Source organism: Macrotis lagotis, chromosome 4 (assembly GCF_037893015.1).
Source record: "Macrotis lagotis isolate mMagLag1 chromosome 4, bilby.v1.9.chrom.fasta, whole genome shotgun sequence".
In the NCBI taxonomy this organism is placed as follows: Eukaryota; Metazoa; Chordata; class Mammalia; order Peramelemorphia; family Peramelidae; genus Macrotis; species Macrotis lagotis.
Window position 1 is genome coordinate 135,945,494 of NC_133661.1, and position 5,239 is coordinate 135,950,732.

At 36.8% G+C, this 5,239-nt stretch overlaps 1 long non-coding RNA gene across 3 annotated transcripts; it reads left to right on the forward strand.

Annotated features, from left to right (window-relative positions):
* The first annotated feature begins 3,361 nt into the window (after positions 1 to 3,361).
* Positions 3,362 to 5,003, forward strand: LOC141520043 (uncharacterized). 3 transcript variants are annotated; one of them, XR_012477525.1, is made up of 3 exons: positions 3,362 to 3,483; positions 3,747 to 4,508; positions 4,935 to 5,003. It is a non-coding gene; the product is annotated as an uncharacterized LOC141520043 (long non-coding RNA). The 3 variants fall into 3 exon arrangements; XR_012477523.1 differs by lacking the exon at positions 3,362 to 3,483 and having other exon boundaries at positions 3,490 to 4,508; XR_012477524.1 differs by lacking the exon at positions 3,362 to 3,483 and having other exon boundaries at positions 3,490 to 4,335.
* The last annotated feature ends 236 nt before the right edge of the window (positions 5,004 to 5,239 follow it).

Below are 5,239 nucleotides of genomic sequence, written 5' to 3' on the forward strand. Positions count from 1 at the left end.
ATGTTCCAATGATTAATTTTATTAGTGGCACATCCCATTTGCCTGAGTGGATATTACATTTCTCAAGAAGATACTATTCTCATTCAGGTCTAGATTGTATGGAAAATATTCATGCTTTCTTGCAAGTTATCTATTTATAATAATATAATACAAATCCAATAAATGTGCTATGGGTTTCATAAAGAACACAGTACAACACATGTTTGCTATTGTTTCACTGATTCTCATAGGAGAGGAGATATCTTCTCAAACTTTGGCAGATCTGAAAACTTCAATACCTCAAAAGATGAGGGATTTAATTTGTGGGCACTCCCTCCACTTTGTATACTACAGCTTCTCCTCTCTTTAGCTTATATAGATTTATCGCTTTCTATAGCCCAAAACATTAATTACTTCTTGGTCAACTTTCTACTGACAAGCCTTTCCATATTTAAGTAGGTTTGTCCAAAGAAAACAAGACATTAAATCTGTTTCCATCATCAGAGTCTTTCCAGGAAAATAATGGGTTTTACCAAAACTTACACATTCTCTCACTTAAAAGTTTAGGAACTCAGAGTGGGCCCCACTCAAGAATATAAGAATGAAATTAATTGACATTAATAGGTTAAAGAGAAAAGGAAGAAATTTACAAAGTTATCAAATGCTGTTGCACATTTGAATAGCAATGTCCACATCTTATTATACTAATCACCTCCATTCCCTTTAAATTGAGAGTGAACCACTGAAAAAGTTTAGAAAAATTGCAGTCCTCAAGTCAGAACCAAAAGGTAGGCCTTCTCAACATTTTTTGAGTGTCTAATCTTTGATGTTCCAGTGAAATCTATGGACTCCTTAGAATAATGTTTTAAATGCATAAAATGAAACACAAAGGATCACAAAGGAAACAGATTACATTGAAATACAGTTATCAAAATATTTTTGGAAAAAAAAAATTCACAGATCCTAGATTAAGAATCCCAGTCTTAGAAAGGGCAAAATTTTCTCTTCCCTGGTCATGTGGCAAATATCTCAGCTTTGACCAGAAGGGGGTCACTCATTTGTGAAGCAATTGACTCCACAAACCAAGTATTAGGGGTTATAGGTAGGAGGTCTCAGATATATCATGGCTTGATGACCCTGGGTATATCACTTAACCATTGTTTGCTTCACTAAGGTCATTAATAGCCCCAAATTCACAAGGTTGTTATGAGGATCAAATGAAATATTTTTTGAAACTCCTTCAGATTTTCCTATGAAAGGCATTATATAAATCCTTATTCCCTCTCTATCAAGTAATTCTGGAAAGGAAAACCATGAAAAGAAATGGAGACCTCTAATATTAACAGGCAGCTAGGTGGCAGAGTAGGGGCAACAAGATGGCATAGTGAATAGAATTCCAGTCCTAGAGTCAGGAAGACTCATCTTGTTGCATTCAAATCTGGTCCCAGATACCAACTAGCTCTGTGACCCTGGGCAAGTCACTTTAACCTGTTTGCTCTAGTTCTTCATCTATAAAACAAGCTAGAATAGGAAAGAGCAAACTACTCCAGTCGCTTTGCCCAGAAAAGCCCAATTAGGGTTATGAAGAGCTGCACATGACTGAAACAACTGGATTACATTAAAGGAATCAGAATGTTAAAACAAAAATCTTTTACTTCATGGCAAATTCTAATCTCAAGAACTGGTTACACAGAACTTCATAGTCCAAGAAATTGACAAAAGACTCTCTATCATTCCCCTAGAAAAACTCCTGGATCCCTGAAACTAATTTTTTTGGATTTTTTGCTCAGCAATGGGATTAAGTGACTTGCCCAAGGTCACAAAGCTAAGTAAGTATTAAGTATTTGAGACTGGATTTGAACTCAGGCCTCCTGGTTCCAGGGCCAGTGCTCTCTCCACTGTACCACCTAGCTGCTTCTGAAACTGAATTCTAAGATCATCCTTTTCTTTCCTTTTCCTTCCCCCTTCACTCATAGTCTTATGCCACTATCATCTCAATTTTATTAAGGAGACCTAAAAATTAAATGGGTATTCAATTACTATATTTCATATTTCAAACTCTTGACTTTCTCCTCTACTGAGACTGCTCACAAATATGTGTTTAAGGTGAGAACAAGTATTCATAGCTAAGTATAAAGTAGTGTGCCAGCACACTCATACTATAATCAAACTGTTCACCCATAGGGGGATATTATCATTTATCTTGCCTTCTACAAATTGACCTGAAGCAGTCTATTTTATCATCACTCTGACCCTTCTCCTCTTCCTAAATGGAGATAGAACTCTGCCCCTAGTATCTTAAGTTCTGATAGGTAAGCTTTTACTTTATCTTGCCCAGAAACATATCACCTCATTACTTTCTAAATATTTCTAAACTATCCCTCTCTTTACAATTCTAGCTCTCTTATAATGTGCTATCATTCTATTAGAATGCAGGTTCCTTGGAAAAGCTCTGTCTTGCTTGTTTTTACTTTTTTTTTATCACAAGCACTTAGCACAGTGACTGAAATATAGTACACATTTAATTGTTTTGCATTCAATTTCTGTCTGTGTCTTTGCCAAAGACACACATTCACAATAAAGTAATAGAGAAATCCTTATCTCTGACCTCAAAAACTTCAAAGAATTTTCTAATTGGCATTTAAAAGAACTGATCTGAATTAAAATACTTGCATCCCTATGTCCCTTAGTCTTACTCTCTGGGAAACTCTTAGTTAACCAGATGTTAGATGAACAGTAAAGTCAATAAAAAAATCTTATTTATAATATATGTTTAGGAAAACTATAATTGAGGACACTCCCATGGAAACATATTTCTACCTGTATTATACTGTCTTTCTAGCTAGTGCCTTTATAATGTCATGAAACATCAACCAGAAATTTTACTCATTTACAATGGAAGTGATTGGGGGAGAGGAGAAGTTTCTGGAACTGAAAGTGACATTACTTATTTTTAAATAGCTGTGGAAGCATTGAATAAGTGAGACAGATTGATGGTTGTGGAGATTTGACTTCGAGTAAAGTAGAGAATTCCAATTCCAAAGTTCTGTTTTATTTTTCCAATCTTAATAATTAATATCTTATATTAACTATGAATCTGTTTTGAAAGGTAGAAAGAGCTATGCAGTATGGAGTATGATAGCATAGTTTATAGATTAAAAAAATCTGAAAAGAAAACTTAATTATGGAAAAATTATCCATTTGCCTAATGGCAAACTTTGATCTGTGGCTTGGATCCTAGACAGTGAGTAGACTGTAAGCCCCTAAATAAGGTTCCCCAAATCAGTGAGTGTGCTGCCAATCTGTCATGAAGGCCAGCTGTAATGTTTCCTGGCATTGTGATGTCTTCAGCTGGTTTGTGTCAGAAGTCCAGTGAAGGGGAGGTTTTCCAGAAGCTGACCATGGAGCGTCTGGCTGCCTGGATCAAGGGTGTTGCCAGTTTAACATCACAGCAAGGGGCTATAACATCTGGCCAGAGACCCATTAGGGAAAGGGAAGTGTGAGGTGAGAGGGATGGAGAAGAGCAGAGAGGGGAAAAATGAGGGAGGGGTGTTGAGGGTACTGAGAGGTTGGAGATTGAGGCTACTGAGAGATGGGGGTGGGGAAATCCACTGAGAATTAGACTTTAGTTATGCTAGTGATAATACAAGGCTTGAATTCCAAAGCTTCAGCACTTAGGGAGAGGTTAGATCACCACCCACAGCGGAAGATGTGAGGTTTTCGGATCCCAGGACAAATTTCACAGCCTTGTGTAACTTTCATTACAGCTTTGAAGGGAATGTGTATGCAGAAGTCTGATTAAGAGCTCTTCTTTTATATTATTTTTATTTTTTTTCTTTCTTACAAATTGAGGCTTTATTAGTCAGGATCCAGATGCTTCTCCTTATAAAAAGATTACTATCAAGTTCATCATTCCACTTGAGACTGAGTGATGTGAATGGCAGTGTCAGAGCCAAACATGTGTGAAGTGTACAAAAGTCTCACTAGGAAGCAGTCTATTTGCAAACAATTTGGAAATGCCTCCTACTTGAGTTTGACTCAGTCACCTTCAACTTTTTTGGTTGGAAAGACAGGAGAAGAAGGAAAATGTGAATGCCCCAAAGTACTCTCTGTGGAGTTCCTTTCTAAAGAGTACTGTGTACAAAAAACTGCCAGGTCTGAATTCAGCTGAGGTGTTCCTGAGAAAGCCATTCTGCTCCAGGTGGGGAAGGAACGCCACGCTAGACTGCCACAGACTAACAAGGACAGCGGAAAGATTTCTGTGAGAAGATCCCAAATAGAGTGCTAATTGTTTCCAAATGATGAATGTGGGCAGATTAATATGGAATGGGTTCAAATTTGGCTTGAAAGCTCTTGGTAGGTATCCGGAGCAAGTCCAGAAGGCCATGTCTGCTTTCAATTACTAGGCAGGGAAGCAGAACAGATTTTTTTTTTCATGAGTGACAATAAAATGGACAGAAATGACCTCTCTGCAATCCTTGGCACATTTGGCTTTCAATGTGACAGAATGCAGCCACATCTATTACATGGTAAGGAATGCCAAGGATTTCAAATAATGCCAAGGAGGAAAGATTTCACATAGAAACCAACCTCTTGAGCAATTGGGTTACTATTCTTAGTCCCAATCACATAACTTTTCCATAGTATCAACACTTAAATCTAAGAATGGTTTCAGTGAGGTCATAAAATGATAGATTATTATAGATAGATGGGACCTTGAAAATCACCTATTAGGTTAAACTGCTCATTTTGTAGATGAGGAAATTGAGGCTTAGAAAGGTTTTGTGATTTACCTCAAGGTCACACTGCTAGTAACTAAAACCCAGGTTGTTGAACCCAACAAGAATAATAATAGTAATAATAATAATTTATAGTACTACTAATAATAATTTTCTGTTCACAAAACTCTTGTTTGATACTCATAACAACCTGTTATTATTATCTTTATTACACAGATGAGAAAACCAAGGCTGAATGAGGTTAAGTGAGTTGCTTCGGGTTCAATAAACTAGTGTCTGAGTTGTGATTTGAGTCCAGGTCTTCCTAACTCCAAAGTCAGTACTTGATACACTATAAGACATTGCTGCTTACATTTTGAGAATGATTGTCTGTGATTGATCAGTATTGTAAACACCTTTAATAGGTAAAACTTTTGAGTAGAGTAAAACTACAGATAAGCTATTAATGACTAATCCGGTATGTCTCCTCTGTGTTGATCTAACTTCAAGGGATTCCCAGGATTCTTTTCTCTGACAAATGC